The 22,657-nt window shown below is 42.3% G+C and overlaps 1 long non-coding RNA gene across 1 annotated transcript; it reads right to left on the bottom strand.

Annotated features, from left to right (window-relative positions):
• Positions 1 to 5,640: 5,640 nt before the first annotated feature.
• LOC140698210 (uncharacterized) lies at positions 5,641 to 22,289 on the bottom strand. The gene is made up of 7 exons (XR_012075843.1): positions 20,113 to 22,289; positions 18,188 to 18,302; positions 15,685 to 15,815; positions 11,711 to 11,750; positions 9,895 to 10,122; positions 7,721 to 7,926; positions 5,641 to 6,102 (listed from the first exon to the last, which is right to left on the bottom strand). It is a non-coding gene; the product is annotated as an uncharacterized lncRNA (long non-coding RNA).
• Between the last annotated feature and the right edge of the window lie 368 nt (positions 22,290 to 22,657).

Raw genomic sequence — 22,657 nt, 5'->3', positions numbered from 1 at the left:
CAGGGATTTGAGACACTTGCAGATCTTTCAGTGAAGGCTAGACCATACTTCAATATACTTTGTTTGATTACACTTGAGTTGGAGACCACATTTCTGGTGTACAGCCTAATGATTCAGTCATACAAACAAATAGGTATATTCGTCTCCGTATTCTTTTTCATTATTGCATATAGTTCCCTGTAACTTATTTGTTTATTGTATGTATAGTAGTTACTATTTGCAATCTCAAACTCACAATTTCTCCCTTCCTACCCCCAGTAAATTCGTGAATGTCACCTCTAGCCTTTGAAAATGCCCCTGTGCACCCCTTGTTGACCTGCAGTGTGGAGAAGAACGAGGCCAAGAGACTAAAACACAATATGTGCACCCGATGGCAGTCAAACCAGAAACTGCTTTCCTCCATTGTGGTGTTAGCAGAATTTTTGCTATATCTTTTATCGTGTGTTCATATAATGTGCGGAAATGTAATGAGGCTTTCTAGGATATTGTTTTTCTACTACTCAAAGAGTCATTAAAAGTGAAAATGCTTTGTTTCAGACAAAGAAGTTTCAATATAAAGCCTGTAGTTCTGAACTTGAATTGTCATGTTGGTGACTGTAGGTGAATACATGAACCCACACACGATGAATACGTATTTCCTAGCTCTGTCCACTGGAAAGGCCTAAATAAACCAATTCCAATGAGTATCTCTAGGATTTTCAGTTTGCTCTGTGAATACTGTGTTGGAAATAAAGACACCAGAGAGTCTTAAAGAAAGGACTGAGTCCAGGTCAGCGGTAGTAAATATTCAAGATGAAAAACACCTTGTCCTAGTGATATCAGGAAAGGTCTCAAAGTCTGTTAGGATCTTAGCAAAGGGACGTAGGGGTCAGGCTAAATTCATGTTCACTGCTGAAAGAGAGGACAGTTGGAGTATCAGGAAGCACTCTATAGCAATGCATTGAAACACTTCAGTGTGATTGAAACCTTGATTTCATATGAACACAGGAAAACAAGAAAGAAAAAGCAAAGAAACTAATTGATGACCACACACAAATGTTGAGGAATTAGCTCATTAAGCTCCAGGCTGTACCACTAAGTATACAATCTGTACGATTTCGGGGAAGTTAATCGCTATAGAAGTGTCCAGGTAAGTAACTCGTGATGATGGATTAGCACCATTTTGCTCCAAACAATCAGTTAATGGATCTAGGCCTTGAAATAAAACGGCCTCTAATACTCTTAGAAGTATCACACAGGAGTTGATGTGCCTCCTGATCAGAGAGCACGCACCACCTCTGAGGTGTTCTTGCCAACATGTCAAACATGAACCTGGTAAGTCTCTACATCTGCCAGGTCTAAAACAGTGGCCAGTAGATGCATGTGGCTACTGGATATTTAAATGAGGCTGGCAGGAATGAGGAGATGGATTTTAATTCTGCTTAATTGGAATTCATTTAAATGTAAATTTTAAAACCGAATAGGTAAAAATTTTCCTATTGAATACAATTTTAATGCTTTAGAATTACAGTTCCTTTAACATGTAGCAATCGATACTTAAGTGTCTTATGTGTACGATTGTTTCTGAATTCTGGTGTACTTCTTGGTTTTCAGTGTAGCTACTAGAAAAAGTTTAATTGCATGTGTGGCTTCTACCTTCTTTGTATTAGGACAATGCTGCTCTGGATTCTGCCACCATAAAGGAGGACAGGAGGTTATGCCGATTTATACCCAGGGACCAAACTCAGGATGTGGGCTACTAGAGAAAAACAAGGCTGTAACTTGAGTAAATGAATTGCAAACACAGGAGGGCAAGAGATCAAGGAACACACTGGGAGCAGGAGCAGCAAGAGAGAGAGAAGGAAAGAAGGAGGGAGGGAGGGAGGACCTGAGGAAAAACATACATGAAGGGACATAAAACATATCCTACTGATTATAGTTTGTGGATTTGTTTTTGGAACCCCCAAAAAGAAACTAACTTAAAAACAACCATGGGAGCTTTGAACACTGTCTATTTTATGATATTCAAAAGTTTGAGTCCATTTACCAACAGCAGTAATACTATGATACAAATTTCAGAAAGAGTCCTCACGGAGGGGAACACAGTGGTGTAATTCCAGATGAAGTGTGAGGTCTGACATTTACTTCAATAATACAGGAAAAGGTAAGTAGGTGGGATTGTAGTGATACAAGGTCCACCAGTAGTTGATAATTGTGGAAGATGGCTTACAAGGATGGGGATGTTCTGTTCTTTCTAATTCTTTTATGTTGTATTTTTCTGTTATTTCTGCTATTGTTGTTGTTTGATGTCCTGTCTATTTTTGTGTCCTATTGATATTCTGCATGTGACACTGAATGATTAGAGATTACAAGTCCACCAGGATGATGGCAGCTGAATCTCTCAACACCGATTTCAGAGGGCTAGGGATTATGCTAGAGTCAACAAAACCATGCAGAGCGCTTCCCGTGAAGAACCAGGGGCCACACAACACTGGACTCCTGGTGGTTTGTATTTAGCCAGGGCTTGGGGCTACACAGCAGTAGAGGGAGCAGCCAAGACAGTACACACAGAGGGGAGGACAGCAGGGAGGGAATCCTAAGGAGGGAACGCAGGAAAAATTACCTACAAATGAGCATGGGGACAAACTCACAGCATGCCTGAGACCTGGTGGACTACAGCTCTGACGACTGGGGAGTTGCCAGGAAGGGGTTGGGCAGTGCAGAGGACCAGAGGGTGACAGTCTTCAGGAGGCACAATTGTGGGGGCCACGGTGAGACCTAGATGAAGGTAATGTCCTTTGCATGCTTGGTGTGAAGAGAAAGAATGAAGCAACCAGTAGAAATTCAAGGTCCAACTGGAAGAAAATAGAATCTCAGAACCAGGAGACACACCATGCCTTTCCTCAAAAGCTTACATCTGCTACAGTAATTGCACAAGACAAAGAGATCTAGACAAAACAAACTGACTAAGCTGCTTAAAGATGCATCAGATCCCACCTAGAACTGCCATGTCTCACACAGGTCAATCCTACTTTAACGGAAAGGAAAATCACAGAGCAGACATTTCTTCTAAGGTGACATTAGAGAAAAACAAAAATAGAGTTAGAGATTTCAGCTCATGAAAAGACTTCCCTCAAAATCAATCAAAAACTTAGAAAAAATATAAAACAGGATCTATTTCGGAAATAAGTATTCTAAACAGAACCTATTTGAGATCCAGATACACACACACACACACACACACACACACACACACACACACACTAAGACTCACACAGACAAGAAAGGGAACCCAGAACACAAACTTAGACGCGATAGAGGAAACGAGAATTGGCAGTAATTAGGGAAAAACTGAAGAAAAAGAGAATTCTCTGAAAAATAGGCTCAATGAAAATGTATAAAGGATCTCATTTCTCTACAATCATAGGGCACATAGAATTCAAAAATGAAAGCATTGAACAAAAAGAAAATGTGTCAAAGATAATGAGAAAGGGTCAGAGAGAAAGTCATAGATATCTGGAAGAAATAGGACTGCCATGTTCAACCTTAACACCCATCCTATTAGGGCTAAAAGATTACATTTTTTTAACATTTTTTATTGATTTACAATCACCTTACAATGTTGTGTCAAATTCCAGTGTAAAAGATTACATTTTTAAAGAAACAATTCCTGTGAAGCTCCAGACCTTCCTTGGCTCCAACTAGAAGAGAAAATCAGTTTACATTGCACGTCTCAAACAAAATACCGAGGAGGACAATGTTTTTTAAAAACTCAACGCGAGTCATTGTGGGCACGTCCTTCATATTCAGCCAAGCTGTCCATGTATCAAAGCAAGAGAAAATGAGTAGATAACACGCGAAAGGTAAGGAGCCCTCATTTCCACCGTTAGAAATCCTGAAGGATGAACTCTACATGTCAAGAAGTGACCCAGGAAAGTCTGACTTTTGAAGACCTGGTCACCACTGAGTAGATGTAATTATACATTTAAGCCGGTGTACATGTGCCCTGCGTTTGGGGCAGCCTGCTTGGGGCCTGGGACCTCTGCGACGAGGCCACTGACGCTCCTGGGGTGGGGCAGCCTCCTGTGCAGGTAGGGATCCCCAAAGTCCCCCATGGGCTCCTCCTCCAGATCTTGTCCCTACCCTACTTTTTTCTGAAGTTAACACAAAATGGGGAGGTGGTGGGGACAAGGTAGGAAAAAATAGTATGTAAAGGGTATACATTGGACTAGGTTGAAATACTGTTAGAAAATTATCAGAAGTGGCAGGTAAAGACAGAAGGAAACAGAAAACTAGAATAATGTCCTTGATGGTCACACTGGTAAAAAGCTGAAGTTGAGAGATATCACTCAAAATTTCTACTTCACATTGAAACTATGTGACAACATACTAAGGGACTGAGATGACAAATATTTTAGTGCAGTGCTACACACTAGCTATTTAGCCCTTCCTACATACTAGAAAAACTACACACACACACACACACACACACACACACACACACACACACACAGAAATAACAGAGAGAAAACAAACACTGAATGCAATCTACTACAATTGGTACATATAGCTTAAAAGCTGTGGGAGAGTTTAAGATATGAAAATGAAGAGGACAAACAGGAATGTTTCTATCAATATATATCCATACCTACTAAATCAGGCAGGAGAATCATAGATTATAAAGCTGAATTAAAAAATACACAACTTCACAGTAAAACTCCAAAGAACTTTTTAATGAAATGGAAGGGGTGGGGATTGTCTTTTCCACAGCACAATGCCAGCAGTACAAATAAACTGACTGATTTGGAAAAGTTCCGCTGTACAAACACAAATATGGTCATTGACACACATCAGGGATCGATCAGGGATGGTAAAAGAATGGTTTTTTGTTTGTTTGTTAGAGAATGAGAATCATAGAATAAGATATTTATACACTCTGGAAGAGCTACTCGTCAAATGACTGATTCTAGACAGAAAAACGTGTGTTCCAATGAATGGATCTCACTGGCTCCTCCCTCTATAGCCAAATGTTCAATGCTTAGATGACAAGAGTGGTGACAGGCAAAGTGGACATTCTTCATCTCCAGAGGGGCTGTGCTAGGAAGCACACAGTGTGCACTATGTGGTGCCCTTGGCAGAAGGCTAGGCCCGAGTTTAATCATGAGGAAGGGTCAGACAACTGCAGAATGTAGACTTCTGAGCCAGACAACTGACCTGTCCTCTGCAAACAAGTCAATGTCACCACCATTAAAGACAAACACAGTAAGGTGAGGAGAGGTTTTGGGCTCAAAAGAACTAAAGAAATACAGTAGCACAATCTCTTTAGTTCTTTGGAACCCAAAATATCTCTTCTCCGTTCTGTCATCCCGTTTGTGGAGGCATTGGCAGTTTGAAAAAGACAGGCCAGTTGTCCTGTTCAATGGTCTAGATTCTACAGTTGTCTGATAACTTCCTTGTGATGAAACTCGAACGAAACCTGTTCAGCACGGACACTGCATGTTCAAAGCCGGCTGCACCGAGCACAGCCCATCTGGTGGCAGAGAATGTCCAGGCTGACATGTTGCCTTCTTCCACCTGCTCCAGATGCCAGTGTGAACAGGATGGCAATTGAGAGGAGTGAGCATTACGATCTCTCAAAGCTGAGTATCCATCAAAGCGCTGGTCTCCTTTTCAATGGGTAACATTTGGAGACTGATGCCTGGGAGTTCTCCCATCAAATCAGTGTTTTGCAATAATAATCATGGGATGTGGCTGGTGGTTGTGATGATGATTCTCAGGAAAGGATCCCTGCAGTGTTCTGTGTGGACTTGAACTTGATTTCATGCCGTAGACTTTTTGCATCTAGTAGGAAAAATAAATTTGATGATGCGGTTTCTTCCAAATTGGAATATCTGTTTAGAGTAGCTAAAATACTGGGTAGCTGTGAAAGAGAGACAGAGGAGAGATACAGAGTCAGAGGAGAGATAGATAGAAGGACAGAGAGAGACACAGAGGGATCAAATGTGGGTTTCTGTTGGGTTCTGTTGATGGCTGCGCCTGGGGGGATGACCACATGTTTGGAAGAGGCAAGAGCAGCCCGGGATCGTCTTGATAGGAGGAGCTGAAGGTCGAGCCCGAGGCTGGCTGAAGGGAAAAGTGAGATCCACACGTTAGAAGAAATCCCTCCTGAAACAAACGTGCAGACTGTGGTGCAGAATCTAGGGTCCCCTGTCCTCACCCCACCAGTGTTTGGGGACACGCCACCTCACAGCTGCTGCAGAGTCTTAGCCAGATCCCCACCGCTGGCTCCTCAGCAACCAACTGACTTTTGATTGCCCTTGACCTGGACCGAAGTGCTGCCTTTCTCATATGTCCCAGGGAGGAATGGGCTGAGCATCCCTCATATACATTCAGAAACAGACTGCTGTCTGGAGCAAGGATCCTTGGGACACTCCTCTACTGCTTCCTGATATTCCACCAGATCCATAGTCCTTCCAATCCCTAGATGCATGTCAGCAGAGCTTTTCAAAATACTAATGCCCAAACCTCACCTCAGAACGTTAGAATCAGAATATCAAGGGGTTGGGTCAAGTCATTCATGTTAGATAGATCCAAGCTCACCCAGCGTTTCTTCATGATAGCAAGATTTAGAGCTACCCACTAGACCTACACTACTTCACACCTTTCTTTTTCTTTCGCTTCATTACTTCCACCATGAACTCCTGTCCTGCTGGCCATGAAGATTTTTTCACCTTCCTTCTCGCAGTCTAGAAGAAATCACTTGCCTTCTCAAACGGCCTTGCCTGAGGCAATGATCTTCTTGTATCCTGTATACCTGAGTCTTCATAAATCTGCCCCAGGTTAATTCACTGGGATGCTCTCCTAGATTCCCTGGCGTCAGATGCCAACTCAGCCCATGTTTTTTCCTGGACTTTCACTGAACATGTAGTAAGAGTCATGTGAGTAAAAGGAAGAGAGGTCTGAAACCCTAGGCACGTCACGTTCTTTGTGTTCTGTCAACACATGGCCTGTGCCTCTGCTTTTGGCCAATGTCCCTTTAGGGTGCCATCTACCGTCCTCCACCTAATGCCAGCTCCAGTGAGGCACTGGGAGCCCCATGGACATTAGCACAGAGCTGACCACCAGTGTCTGGCGAGAAACCTGACTCCAGGCCAGTCCAGCGCTCCCACCTATGACAGAGATTTATATTTGGTTCTTGTAACCAGGGTTCTCATTCCTCAGTTGTACCAATTTTATTCACGTGGAGACGTCGAGGAGTGAAGGTTGTCCTAGCTGTGTTCTGCAAAACCCAACCCATGTGCATGTGATTCATGACGTCAGTGATTCTGGAAGAGGCAGTGGAGTGGAGGGAGGAAGGGTAGGGAAAGGAAGGCAATGACACCAAGGGAGTGTGTGATTTCAGGCAAAGAACCCCGTGTTCAGGGCCCTAAATGACGCTCTTCTGATGAGGAGGACCGCGGGGCCGGGCTTCCCAGTAGCTACGAGTAGAGGTGAGAAGAAGTACCAGGGCAGCAGCAGCAGCAGCAAGAACACAGCAGAGTTCACAGTACAAACAGAAAGTGGGGATGGAAGGGCCTGGCAGGGTGGCAGCTCCCACAGAAAAACAAGGAAAGACCAGACGCAGGTAGGATCAACTCTTCAGTGAAGGAACAAGGAAGAGAAAAGAGAGTGGAGTCTGAGCTGTAATCTTAGATGAGGAGCAACAGGGAAGACATGCATGGAAGGGCCTAGATGTGATTACCTCTGTCCCCTAAGCTTGAAGGCCAGGGAATCTGCATGCAATTCTCCACTTGCTGCGCAGCACTTTTCTTCGCAGAATCTTCTGTTTCAGGACACTGGAGGCATTGCTGTTGCTAGAGACTTGACACTCATGTTGGCTGGCACTTGAGCCCTCACCCTCCACCTTGGGGGGGTTCTTCATTCCAATGGAAGCATCCAAACCCAGCTCTGAAGATAAAACCACAGAAAACAGGATCCACTGTTATTCATGACCTTACAATGACTTACTCGTCTACCAAGTGGAACATCAAGTAAGCAAAGTGTCCAGGAACAAGAGAGGCCATCTCAACGTCCCTGCCAGGTGAAGCCAGTGGAGACACCTTGGTAGTTTTCACTTTTGTTGATCGTCCCCAAACTATGTATTTCTGGTAAGATTGCCAAGAGGAAAACATCTTCACGTTGCCAAAAGAATATTTGTTAAAGAAAAATAGAATTCATGAAAACAAAAATTTCCCAGTTAGAAAAGACAAAGGCAAGGAAATCAGGGCATTCAGAGGTAATACTGCTGGAAGGGAAGGGATTGTAGAAAGTAAAGAAATTCAATGTTGAAACAAAACCTCAACATACAAAGAACTGGGGAAGCCCCAAACGGGAAATCGTTACATATGTGTATCAGTATATGTTTCCCATATATATGTTCATACGCTATATATAATGTTTATACATACTCAAGCTAAATAAGGCATGGAAGATGTTTAAAAAACATACAACAACTCTCACAATTGTGTGTGTGTATAAAGGAAGAAATGGATATTGGAACTGAGATGTGCAATGCATCATTGTAACAGCCTCTGATGAGTTGACTTTGAAAAAGGAAAAAGAAACATATAAGAGGAATAAGAGAGGTAAGGTGGTAACATGAACTATTAGATCTGGGCGATTATGAGAATAAAGGGCATGAAGACTAGGCATTGCAGCAAAATCTGTTGTGATGCCTGGATTCATACTCGGGCCTCCGGGGAAAGTGAGCAGGAGAGAGAGCGACTGAGCCAGTGGGGCTGATTCCTGGCCAGGAATGTAGGAAGGCAAGGTCAAGAAAAAGAGAGACCAGAGGGAAGGGAACACAAAGAAATACCACTAGGGCTAATGGCACTTGTCATGGCCACACATCCCTAACATGCCCTGAGCCCTTCCCATGAGATCTTTGTAAGGTGGTCAGTGGTGCTCCTTCTTCTCTCACCTCCCCTCTCCTCATTTCTCAGATGAGGCCATTGCCTGACAGATGAGCACCAGGCGGGCCCAGTCTCTAATGGAGATACTGAGAGCAGTAGAGGGGAAAGATGAATACGACTGAGATGACATGTACGTGAGGGTTTGAAAGCTCATTTACGAAAATCAGAGAAGAGTGGGATCATGGTAAGAAAACTGAGGACATGACCGTGGAGACGAGTGAAGAGGACAAATTAAATGGAGTATCAGAAAAGAACCTGAGGGGCTCACCTCATCTACAAAGGTGGTTCTTTCTTTTAAATAAAGGGCTAAAAACAGAAAAACAACCGCCATGTGAAACAGCAGACTGAAGTGTACAGTCAGTCTTTACGTTGCTACATAACGTTAGAAACTCACTGTTACTGAGTGCACCTGACAGGGGAAAATTGGCTTGAGGATGGATGATGAGAAGAGAACACTGGCAAACGTGCCTTTCTGAGAAAGCGAGGGAAGACGGGGTCTAGAGAAAGTGTTGACCATCCAAAGTCCCGCATTTCAGCTGAGAGACTGCATTTGCACGCACTGTGTAAGTGTGAAATCTCCAGCAAGATACATGGGTAGAGAACACACAGTCACAGGTGCGCTGACGCAGGTTTTATCGAACCAGGGACTCTGGGAACTATGTTTCTGAACACTGAAAACAACCCTGGAAGGCAGATTTAACTTTCGGGAGGTCAGATAAGGGAAAAAAGAAGTGAATACCTCAGAAGATAAATAAGTTGCTTCAGTTAAAAAACCAGGCGTTTGCAAACCCAGGACCTGGGGCAGAGCCGGCCCTAAATCTAAGGCTCTTGCTCGCTACCCTCTGTTAGAGCATTGAGGATTTCGAGAGGACATGAAAGGAGCATGGCAGAGGCCCCACTGTCTCCTCCACCCCCAGCCCTGGAACGACCAGCTCTTGGACTACAGCTTCCTTTCCTTTCTTACCTTGGAGGGGCGGCCATTGGTCTCCAAACTCAGTGTTGGCTGTGAAGCCCCACACGGTGGAGGAAAGGCCGAGCCTGGCGTTGCCGTCACCACAGTCAAACTGCTGGTCCCGCTGCAGCTGCAGGTGATGGGTCACCTGGGAGCTTGTCTGCAGTTGTGCTTGTGAAGCTTGCATCTCTGACCCTTGGAAACTCAAAGGCCCTTGGGGACGGTCCTCCCAGGAGTCACCTGAAAGGAGAGAACAGTTCAGTAGGGCCAATGCAACTTTCCCTTTGTCAGCCCCTCCCATGACACCCATTTCTGCCGTCGCTGCCTATCACGGAGACGACCCAGTCAGCCAGACAACAGAGGCACACGTCATGGACATGAAGGAGATTTCATTTTCACGGCTGTGCCTGGGGACGCTGAGATGGCAGGTGCCAGGCGGCAACATCGCTGAGATCAAAAATCACCCTCTTGGGTCCAGAGGGTACTGGAAAGTAGGTGAGGTCATGACTATGATTGTACTAAGCAGAGAGCCTTGTCTGGCTGTGGAAGAATTAAATGGTGACTTACTAATGATAGAACTGGTAGAAGCAGCATCAGCTACAAAGTGAAACTCACTGTAGTCTGCCTGTATTTCCCTGTACGTATCTATCACGAAGGTGAATGGTGAAGGCTACAAAGTATATTTACACTTTTTAAATCATTCCATTTTAGTTTTCCCACCCATATTCATTCTTCTCCCCAGCCCTCCCTCCTTATTCTCTCATCCCTTCTATGGGCCAATAAAGTTTATTCCTCCCCCACTTTCACAATCCATTTCATATGTTCCATATCATGTCATATGCATGTGTGTGTATTATTTTTGCCATTCAATCAACTCCTGATTTTTGAGTGAGAGCAATTTCTTAATCAAACACAAGTTTCAAGATTAGAGAGTGAGAGAGAAAGAGGTTGAAAGTCTAAGAATGACCTTGCAAAAGTGGTATAATCCTTATTAGACGGTAACCAAGCCAAGTCTTGCAATAGTAGACTGCAACTACTGGGAGGGCCAAGTTATACAGCAGAGGCAAAGACTATGAAAGTGTTCACAGTAAACCTTTACCTCTAATATTGCAGAGTTGATGACTGAATGACAGTGAAATTAGATTCGGTGCAGATTAAATTTCATTTAAGTGTTTTCTTTAAACTGAGGGTGTACTATTGAGTCAGAACATGATTTTAAGAAAGCTCCGAGGTCTTCTAGAGTCAGAATTCTCTATATAGAAAGGTAATTTCAAAGATAATGTCCCCCCCTTTAAATTCAGTATTTCACGAAGTACCTTATAGTCAGAGGAGACTATTTCTTACATCTTTTCATTTGGCACTACGTGAAGGCCTATAATTTTCTCCATTTAGTGCTTTAACATTTCTCCATATTAAAGTAAGTAATAGACTTCAGACTTTGAAGTGTTTGGATGGTTTAGAGCGAAATGTCACAGATCTTTCTAGATTTTGGTCACTGTCTCAGTGCTTTCTTGTGGCAACAAGGGGGCCCTGGAGACTGTATTTCTGCTATCCTAAATGTCAAGGGTATAAAAAGTAACCAAGATTACTTTAGAGCTTTGTTCACCCACGAGGTTTCTTGTTTCTGCTAGATACAAATTTCCTAGTTAGAAGCTGAGTTTTCAGTTTTTAAACATGGAATTTGGTTAATAGGAATTGAGGCTCTTTCGCACTGTGAATGTGTCCCCTTTCTAAACTAGGCAGAGCACAAGGGTTTTTACTTTTTCCCTGCATTTTTACATGACACTTTTATTTCTTTCACTTTTGTGTGTGGACACGGTTTACTTACATTCTAAATTTTGTCCAGGTTTCTGTAACCTTAGCCACGCCTGTAACAGAAAGAGCATCAGTCACTCTAAAGTGGACAGGAAAGAAAATACTCTACTGGAGAAACATCCTGGGATTTTCTGATTAAGTATTTTGCAAAAGATTGGCAGCCATAAGCCCTCCTCTTAAAGAAAATGCTTTCCAGTTTTAATGGGCTTTGGGGGGAAAAGAGGGTCGTTTATGAAAGGAGATAGGAAGTATAAGCAGAATCATCCTTTTTTCTTAGTCTTCCAATCTTTAGTGACCCTTTCCCCCACAAAGATTTTTGTAACTTTCTGGAAGTGAAGAGGCAGGTAGTGGAGCTGTAGAAATGTCATCCCACCAAAGACGAGTCTGTCATATGATGACAAGGCATTTAGGAAGTGTCTTCCCTTAATTTTACTAATAGACCAATGATGCTGTCTAAGTTTCCTATTAACATTCAGCCACAGGTGATTCTTGAGTTCTCATAGCTTATAGTGATCACAGTAGTTTGTGTAACAACCACTCCTGCTTCTATCACCCTCCAACAAGAGTAGGAAGTTCCCTTGGTATCTTGAACAGCTGCTGAGTATTAGAAATATTAAGATAGTTGGGTGAATAATGAGAGACCCAACTTCCTACGGGAAAATTATTAAAATATGTAGATTAGGGGAAAAAGTAAGTGAATTCTGGTCCTGATTTGGACCCTAAAAAGATAGAGTAACTTATGCTGCTATAGTTACTTGCCATTGATCTCGGTCCTTGAGAAGCATTTTAGAAAATTAAATGATTTAGTGGCAAAGGAGAAATTAAGAGTTTGATCTTGGTACCGTAGATGTGACTAAAATCTGATACTGACTTTCTGGTCTTTATATCTGGAATGAGGCTGGCAAACAGTGCTAACTGGAGAGAGCTTGCTGGTCTAACAATTTTGTGTGATAATTTGGCATCTTATTAGGGAATATGATTCTAAGTCATTTTGTTCTGCAGCCCATAGATGCATGATGCTTTCATGGACCACGTCATTCATATAATCATATTTAGCATGAGATAATATGATTCCATTCTCTCTTCAGGAGCACAGACCTTTCCTCCTATGAACTATCTAACTTTGCCAGGCATTTCTCAGCATCACAATAATTTCAGATAAAGCACTGTGTGCTTATAGAACCTTGTGCTTGAATAAAAAACTTGAAAGGCTCAGGCTATGCTTAATTGGAAGCATAGAACTTAAATTGAGAAAAATCCATGTTGCTAGATTTGGTTTTTCTCACATTTCCTTCTTGGTTGTAATGTTTGTAAGAGGTCAGGGTAGTTGAAGTGTGTAGCTTTTAGCAGTAGAGAGTTGAACGGGACCTCCAAGATGTATTTAATGATGAAGTGGAAGTCCTTTTGACAGATATTTCCCCTAAACTCCTTTCTATTACAGGTTTAAACTAAACTACTGAAGTCTAGCGATTGTTAGTGACTAGTATAAATCAACATTTTTTTGCATGTTCTCTCTTTAGCTATTAAGCCAAGTCACAACTTTTTGGAAAAGGCATGATGGGGCTGTTTTAATATTGTCAAGCTTTTACTTTGAACGGGTGACCTCTTACCCTTACCCACCACCCCGCCCCTCTCCCACACCCACCTCCCTTCATTCATTTGTGGACAGCAGCAATAGTTTTGGTTCTTCTCCTTCCTCATTCATATTTTTAAAAGATTTACTTTTGTCATTATGTGAGGTGAGAGATCTGTTAAAGATCAAGAGAGTCTTGACCTGGATAGGATGTTAGATCTAAGCCACAAGTTCCCTTAGGCGGTTCCTTAGTATATTCTGTTGTGCAGTTTATACAGAAGTGGCCTCAGTGGCAGATACATATAAAAGGCTTATCACTTTTATGCTTACTTATGCTTTTAATTCAGTTTCTGGTTGAGAAGTTTGCCTCATAGCGTCAAAACAGTTTGAGAAAATTGATCTCAGTTCTGTCTGCTTCAGTCTGCAGTTGGGTCTAGAGTCCTCTGATCAGGGAAAGGAGGGACAGATCAGATGACACCAAAACTTCGCCTTTCCCCGAGGAAGAGAGGTTAACTGACCTACGTAAAGTCTTCCCTTTGGACTGCAAGCCCTAGAAGGAACAATACTTCCATACTTTTGCTTTCCTTGAGCCGGTATTAGAAAACTCTAGTTCCTGTTGTTAGGATAGTCATTGTTTTCTGGATTCTTGGTCTTTTTATTTGAAAAAGGCACAGAATCTTCACATCCCTGGAAAACTCAAGTTGCCTCATCAGCTAGGGCCTCACTGGTGATTCTTCAGCTCGGCAGCCAGTGCCCGGCAGGGAAGTGCGACAAACTTCCTAGGGCGTGGGGAGGAAATATTAGTCACCTACATGCTTCTAAAGTCCATTTTCCATCTGCCTTGTAGAAATGGTACTTGAGGTACAATAGATGAAATTAGCTGTCTTTTTCAGATACTAACACCCTGTGGCTGTAAGCATATAGAGTATTTTACCTTGTTTCTCTTGGGGTAAAACTCAGATTGCTTTTCTCCCTTTGGTAGTACAGGACCATGTGTATTATAGAAAGAATAGCTAGGAATATGGAGCTTATATAAGGCAACCCAGTGAAAAACAGAAAGAATGAGTCAATGGGAAATTACGTCAGAGTGATTTCTGTGGGGTAATAGTTCTCCGTCTTACTGCGTTTTGGATGCTACCCTCTCACTAGACATTTGGAGCAATAACTTAAAACCTTTGTATTATGATTTAAAAAAATCATGTAGCTTTTAAGTAGTTTGAATATTGACAGAAGGTAAGTCCTCAACTTCTGTATAATCACATGAGGCAGGATGAAGTTCCCAAATAAAAAATTAGCATTTGTAATTTGCTTTCAACAAAGGATGGGAAGTGGAAGGGAAACATAAAACTGTAGAGCTGACAATACTAATTTTATCAGATTTCAAATAAGAATAATCAAATGCATAAAGCAGCATATTAATTCCTTTTGCACTACATTCCCTTTTTGTAGTTTAAAGTCAGATTCCAGACATAAAAGTATCATACAGCTTTTTTCTGGATAAAATGGAAAGTTTAGCAATACCAGAAAATGCTTGATCTAATGAAGAGTAGGGTGTTAATTAAGTACATGAACCAAATCGACTTCCTTGTTCCCTTTGAGAACTCATAATTGTCTAGCAAATGCATGTAGGTTTGCTTTTAGTATATAACTTGAGTATGCAATGCTTCTTTTTGCAGTTACCAAAATCGTTGCTATGAAATACCAATCTCTCTCTCAGTCTGTAAACTTTAGAGGCATGTGTATATATACAAATATGTTTTATAAATCATGAATTTCTGTCTGTTTCCAATAAGTATTATCAGTTGGATAATAAAAGCAGGTTTACTTTTATTCCACGTAAACCTTTGATCCTAGGGCTGTTGGGAAAAATTAAAGTGATTCATAACAATTTAAATGAAGAAGGAAATGACATGTTAAATGACCCAGTAACTTGGCGCTAGATTATTTCCAGGACTATTTCCCACCAAAACAAGCTGTACATTTCCCTCTGGAAGTTCATCTCTTCATGGCACTGTGCTGTGTTAAACTGTGTTAACATCTGTGCTGAAATGGAGCGTGTGCTTTTTTATACATAAGCGTTAGAATTTCAGCTACTTTAGTTGAGACACACAAAAAATTGTTACTGATCCAATAAAATTATCAAAGGCCAAACAGTAACTATTTGGTTTCACTCTTAAAAGATCTATGTGAAAAGAAGAGAAAGCTCGTACCTTTTTTTTTCCTTATAGGAGAATCAGTCTATTGATTACTGTACTAAAATTCCAAGTCAAAGGAAGGCTCTGGAATGAGCAAGTGCCTTTGTATTTATGTGAAGGAAGGAAGAGGAAGAAACCTGAATTTTTGTGCTCTCAAGGAAGTGAGACTAAAGAAACAGCATTATTTTTCCCCCAGAAATGTGAAATGGACTGTTTTACCTTAAAAACCTTTTCTGCTCTCCTTGCTGAAGGAAGTAGTAGAGAGTGGGATGGAAATGTGAGGAGCCAGTTGCGATGATCGGTGGTGCCGTCCCTGTAAATGTTCCCGGAAAGTCCTCTTCTTGTCTTCTCTGAGGGAAAAAGAGATCATAAGCAGGGAGAATTCATTGACATTACAGAATTTTAAATCACTGAAAATAGCTGCTTTCTGAATTAAGAACAGGCTGGAAGGGTACCTAAGAGATGTTGCAATTTAAAGACACAGAGATACCACCATAATGGGGCTCGACCGCAGACAGCAGTTTTCTAGCTACTTCTGTTCCAGGATCAGAATCTGTCTAGCTATAGAATTTTATTTCTCGGCAGAAGCTTATGGAAGACTATGAAATCTTAAAATTTTCCTATGGTCCAGAGGAGAATAGATGCAGGTAGAATTGCAGTTTGATGGCAGACATGTTTCCTTTCATTCTGTCAGGTAGCATCATCATATTTTATCAGCAGTAGTTGGCTCATGACTGAACACGTGAGAGTTTGGTGAAGAGCGCGTGGCAGAGTGCCTAGGAGTGGCAGTGAGACGGGCCCAGGGGGCCGCCACACAAGAGCCTGGCGCTGAGGGGAAAACGGCCGGGCCCTTGGCGCTGCAAAGTTGTTTGTGCTGTAAAGTTTAGCGCTTTGAATCCCCTTTCAGAAATTACTCAAATATGACTCCCACGTTCTGAGTAACTTATGGGAAAATCTTAGTCTTTTTCTGTCGGTTGCATATAAATGGCTTAAAAAGGAAATTATAATGACTAGAGAGTAGAATCTGGAGACAATGGCATTGTTGCAGCCCAGTTTGGACTCATCACTGAGGAATCAAAATAACACTTCGTGACTTTCCCTCAAGGCTTATTCATGCACGATGGTTTTTAAGGCAGTTGTTTCATGATGATGAATCCTATTTGTAAAGCACCTACTCAAAAGAGTGCATCTTACTTTACTGACCGCTCTGTGGTCTCTCAGCGGTCCTGTGAAGGAGGGAGAACCTAGGAATGTTACTTCACACCTCCTGTGGGGGAACAGATACTCAGCAGTGAAGAAGCGCAGGTAGACTCAGTCAGGATCATCCATTGATAATGTGAGAGATCCTTCTGCTGACTGCATTTAGGTTCTCTGGTCTCCATTTCCAACCCTCAACTCTTCAGCCCAGAGACCAGTTTACCAACAGTAATGTAAAACAACAATAATAATAAGGCAACATTTATGGAGTACACAGTGTATGCCGAGCACTGTTCTAAGCACTTCAAAAGCAGGAAACTTTTTAAAGTTGACAAGTGTACACAGTGGATATTACTATTAACCCTAATTAATAGGTGAGGGGACTGAGTTACAGGAAGATTGTGATTTGTCTGAAGTCACATAACTAATGACAAATGCAGAAATCTAACCTAGGCAATCTGGCTCCGGAGTCTGTGTTCTCAGTAATTATGCCATCCTCAACTTAAAAAGCACAAAAGTGTGAATTTTTGCCTTAATGATAAAAGAAGACCTTATATTTGTATAATACTTAAAATTTCACCCAAAGATTTTATAGTAGTGTATTTGAGAAGTTTATTTATGTATACTTTCTAGAGTCAGATAGCTGGTAGAAGATAATTTTCTAAATCTAGGAAAGGGAGGTTATGTGTGTCTCATTATGTGTGTCTCATTATGTATGTCTCAGAGCCAAGAAACTTGAAAGAACCACAACTTGAGAAGTATTAAAAAATATTAAAATTTTTAATAAAATTTTCAGTCAAACATGTAAAACAACCTTGGAGATAAAACCTGGAAAAGCAAGTTAAAATTGAGGGAAGAGATTCTTAGCTTTCAGAAATTCTAAAGGTGGCAGGCATGTTGTTTCATATTTATCATAAATAAGCAGTAAATTAGTGAGTATATAGTAACGTCAAGTTAGAAATTTAAAGTACTACTCCAATTTAGTTCTGAACATAGTGTTTTGTTGCTTTGTAAAAGCTTAGACAAGGGTATTGCCCACAAAGAGCAATTTTCTGTTGTCGCTTATGAAAAACCAGAAATGACAACAGAAAGAGGGATGTCTAATGTAAACTTAGATAGGACCTTGTGTAGGATAACTTTTTTTCTATAAATTTTTTAACTTTACAAACCTCAGGGAAACACACACAAAAGCTTTCAGCATTCTAATTCAAATTGGTAAAGGCTGAGCAACCCTTCAAGCTGCCCCGAAGGAAGTACAGCAGACCACAAGCTAGCTAAAAAATGAGTAAGGAAAACAAAACCCCCATGTAGTAGGGTGTCAAGATGGAATTGGCCTTTTTTGCTTTGTCTCCTTTTAACTCCGAATGAAGTCAAAATCATGGTATCCCACCCCAGAGTGAATTAAAGAAAAGACTATCTAGAAATGCAGACGTGGCATCAGAAAGGTCGACAAAGGTAAGTGAAGGGCCAAAAGTGTTACAAGCACTCAAGGCCAGTGACAATCACCCTCCTCACCCCCACTTACCTTACTTCTGGAACGTAGCACCCGAATCACCTTGGCTGTGGGCCCAGCGCTACAGGGATGAGGATCCTGACCTCATAGAGCTGAACTTTCTTCAGCCAAGGATCCTTCTCTAGTCCTACACCCAGAAGGGAAACAATGTGAAAAGTATATTTTTTTCAATCACTGAGTGGGACAATTCATTTCTTTGCTAAAAAAAAAAAAAGGCTCTGATCTCTATTTTTGCACAGGGAAAGATTTTTCCAAAGTAAGCATAATATACTATAGATGTCCTCAAATGAATCAGCATCCTAGGTTCAGTGAGTTTCTGAACAGGCAAAGCTTAGGTAGTGTGTTCATTCACCTCTACACAACCAGTATCCTGAATGAGATGGTTCTGGGGCTTGAAAAAGTAAGTATTGGAAATCCCTATTGTACACAGTTGGCCATGATCTTTAAAGATGCTTAGTGGTAAAGGTGCCTCCTTGTGAGTACAGCTGTATTGAACAGGGTACTGCCTTGATCCAAAGTGAACCCACCATTCATAATGAAGACCAGGGAATGAGTCATAAGATTAAGCTGTGAGGACAATGCTTATTCCCTTTTAGTACTTCAGTGAGTTGCCTCTGTCTGACAGTCCAGAGACTTGACATCTTGGCTCAGCTCCTGTCCGGGACTAGCCATTGTAACCTTGGTCAAGCCACCTAATCTCTTTGAGGCCCAGTTAACCCAGTGGTCAGAAGAAGAGTTTTAACAGGTTGGTTCCCAAGGCCAGGGTCGGAACTGTTTCTCTAATCTCTAATTTGGGTAAGTTCTATAAGGCTCAGGGAGTGTCACAGTAGATTTTCTTTGGTGTCCAAAGGAATTAACAATTACAAATTCCTACACTTTCAGAAGAAATCAATAATGTGGGCCACTAGTATTAATCTAAAATTTGATGAATAGTCTTATTTTAACAGATGTGGAGAAGAAGAAATACCCTAGATCTGTGCTGTCCAACATGGTAGCCACCAGCCATGTATGGCTACTTAAATTAAAATTAATTTAAATTATATTAAAGTCAGTTCTTCAGGCTCAATAGCCACATGTGACTAGTGTCTACTGAATTGAACAGCATAGGCCTCAAGCTGCAGAAGATTCTTTTGGTCAACGTAGACCTTTATCCAGACCATGAACTGCAACTGCTTGTCCCTTAGTGCAAGCATGTATGTTTGTGCCTCAAGTAACTTCATCTTCGGGGAATGAAAAAAATGGATTAAATTCCATTTGGACAAAACAGTGCAACAAATCATCAGGCAAAAGATCTTGGCACTGGAGAAGAGTTTGGGGGAGATGGGGAGGAGGGGAGGTAAGAGGAAGGAATTAGGAAACAGCTGAACCATTCTGTGCCTTGGGTCTTGACTGGACCTGAGCTTCAGTAGGACACAGGGCCCTCAGAGGAGGGTTCCTCAGAGAGGTTATCACCCCACACACAGCTGATCCCCACAATGGAAAAGTGAGTAGAGCAGGGCTGCCCTAATCCCAAGGAAATCCGGGACCCTCTCAGCACTCAGCGATGGGAAAAAAGTCAAGCAGGTTGGGCCCATGTCACAGGCGGGAAGGTGGTTACATGGCCAGGTAGTGGCAGGAGGGGGAATAGTTCAAGCTTTCTGGAAATAAGTGAGGGGGTAACCACTCTCTCTGACAGCTGGCTCTTCAGGTACAGGTCTGTGCAGTCAAAGGCAGCTTCCGTTTTGAGCTGTAAGCTTGAGTGTTAGTAAGAAAGCATCAGTGAGAGTCTTTTGTACAGATCTGGCACGTTGGTCCTGCCTTCCTTGTGAGCCTGCTGGCTAGGGGCCATGCATATGGGGAAAGGAAGACATCAGAGGCGAATGGCAAAAACGAGTGTAATTTTAGCTGCTGTCTGGAAGGCACCTACAAAGGGAGTCACCTTTCTCTTCTGGACTTACTTGTAGGTGCAGCTGCAGGGGACGACACGGAAGATGCGCGTACTGAGTTCACCGATAGTATTGAGGAGGAGGCTGCACACAAAAGCCACCAGCAAGTAAATCCAAGTGAGGTTCTGGGGTCCCAGGGTGGAAGCTCATAGCCGTTGGGGTCTGGTGGTCTCCTGCCACCCTTGTGGACCTGGTGTGAGACAATACCTTTTTATATAAACCACTTCCCCGTCTTCTTCCTGCCCTCCTGGAGCTTCCCAGTCACCTTGCCAACCCCTATCCTCACCCTATTTTTCTTTCCCAACCACCCTTTTTATTCCTCCTATCTCGTACTCCTGCTCCCTGCCCCCTCCTACCCCCTTTGCCCCTGTGTACCATCTATAGCTATAGCTTCAGAAGAATTTTTACTTACAAGCGCATGGACACTGAGCCTCTTGGGCTTATGTAACTGAAACACATCACAGAAGACAGGCAGCCATCGAAGGGCTGCTGGGGGAGGTGGCTGGCCTAGGACCTGCTTCAGGAGATTGTTCTCTGGGAAACTCTAAGAGGATTGGAATGCTTCTAAAGCAGGGATCATTTTCTGTGAAGTCTCATATAAAAGAGAACTTTGTTGGGCAACCTGACAGATTACCCAAGTTGTGACCTGTCAATGACCAGCAGATGACACTTGAAGAGCAAGTCCCTATCAGTCCTCAAAACCTGGTACCCAAGGCTGAAACACTGTTTTGCCGACCATCAGTGAAGGTGTAACCAGCATGTTCTCAAGCTCAAGAATAGAATGTCCTGGACCTCAGATTGAGTCACCCATAGTGACCCCACAGCACTCACTAGAACTGCTACGTGTCTCCACCTTCCCCAGTGGCATGTAGCAATCACATGTCCTAGACAGGCCATGGCTGTGACTCTGAGTCAAGAAGAACATGGATCATTAGTATCTGTCCTTGTTTAGAAGAAGCTGGGCGTTTCCAGTGATAGTTTCCTTGAAGCTATTAGGAAAACTAGAGGAGAAATGAGGCTTTTGGGGTCTGCCTCTTCATCTCCTGCGTAAGAAAAAGAGGATACATCTAATACACCAACAAAAAGATCCCAAGTGAGCAGTGCCCAAACCTCACAGGATTTGGCACAGTCTGGCTCTGGAGGACACAAGTAGTTGTCTGGAATACCTCGCATCCTCAACACAGTTTCTTTACCTTCTACCAAGATCCCCTTTGTGTTGCTCTAGACACATCTGACCCTAACTTCTCCCCTGAGTACCTGCATGAGCTCCACTTCTCTTTTTGCTTGAATAGCTTCTTCTGGTCGTCCTCGCTGATGCTTGTAACTTTAACTATGTACACTACTGCCCCTCTGGACAGACCCCACTACCTAGGACCTGCACGATAAGTAAGTAAACGTCCACTCTGAGAGAGCTAGATTGGGGTGTCAGCAGGTCACTGATGGTTATTGCTACTGTGGGACAGCATTCACTTCAAGTAACTGGACAGGAGACACAGAGATGAAGAGAGCCAGATTCTGACTGATGTGGTCCAAACTACCCCTGCTACTGTGAGCTCTTCACTCTGATTCTCAGTTATAGGCAAACTGGTTTGTCAAGTCACCTCTCCCTCAACCGTCTACCCTCTAGCCTCATGTGGAGAGAATGACCAGACCAAGTTCATGAGGTCAGTCCAGCCCTGAAATAAGCCTTTTATATTGAGGCATTTGTATTTCCCTTGCAATGTCTTCCCTATTACTTGGCATAGGAGATACTTAATAAATGAGAAAAAGTATATACCTGTTGGGTGAGGAACATACTGGGTAAGCACCATTTATCTTTGCATCACCTTTCCTTGAAAATCAGTCTTCAGTTTTAGGAAGGAGGTGTGTGAAATCATTGTAAATGTACCTCAGCTTTTCTGAAGTTTGAGGGTGTGACTCTCCTACTACCAATTAAATAAAGCTTGTTTTGTCATAATTGTTTTGTGTCAAGATTCTCAAAAATGTGTTTGCTTGTTTCTAGGGAACTGGTCCCTTAAGACTGAGCTACAAACTTCTCCTTGTTGTGTCCTTAGGAGGCTGACCTTGTTCTCAACACCATGCTCCCTTCCTACCTCAAGCATGCACATACTTCCCCTAACAAACACATTCAACTTTGTGTTCCTTCCAAGAGAACCAGCTTTTGAGCAAAGCAAATTGCTTCATCTTTAGTTTTGGACTCACCCTCCTCAGGTAGCCTCCGATCTAGCCATTTGGGTAATTTTCCCCAGATATCTCACACAAAAGTCCATTCTCAGTGATGAACTTGAGAAGAGATCATTTTTAATGGCCTTATGCTGTCTAAGGACTGATTAACATTGTGAGAGATAGGAAACAATATGGCTAAAACAACTCTATTCAAGTAAGAGATCAGATCTGCACATGGACCTTTGTGGGGCAAATAGAAACCCAGCCTACAAAAAAGTTGAATTATGCCATGGAACAGTACAACAGATGAACAGATGAATTCGGAAATGTGAAAAAAAAACCTATAAGAGATGTAATTAACAATAAATGTAATTAACACTGCATTCAACTG

The sequence above is a fragment of the Vicugna pacos genome, chromosome 9, assembly GCF_048564905.1.
Source record: "Vicugna pacos chromosome 9, VicPac4, whole genome shotgun sequence".
Taxonomy (NCBI): domain Eukaryota; kingdom Metazoa; phylum Chordata; class Mammalia; order Artiodactyla; family Camelidae; genus Vicugna; species Vicugna pacos.
The sequence above is the reverse complement of the archived record's forward strand: the minus strand, read 5'-3'. Positions and strand labels throughout refer to the sequence as shown.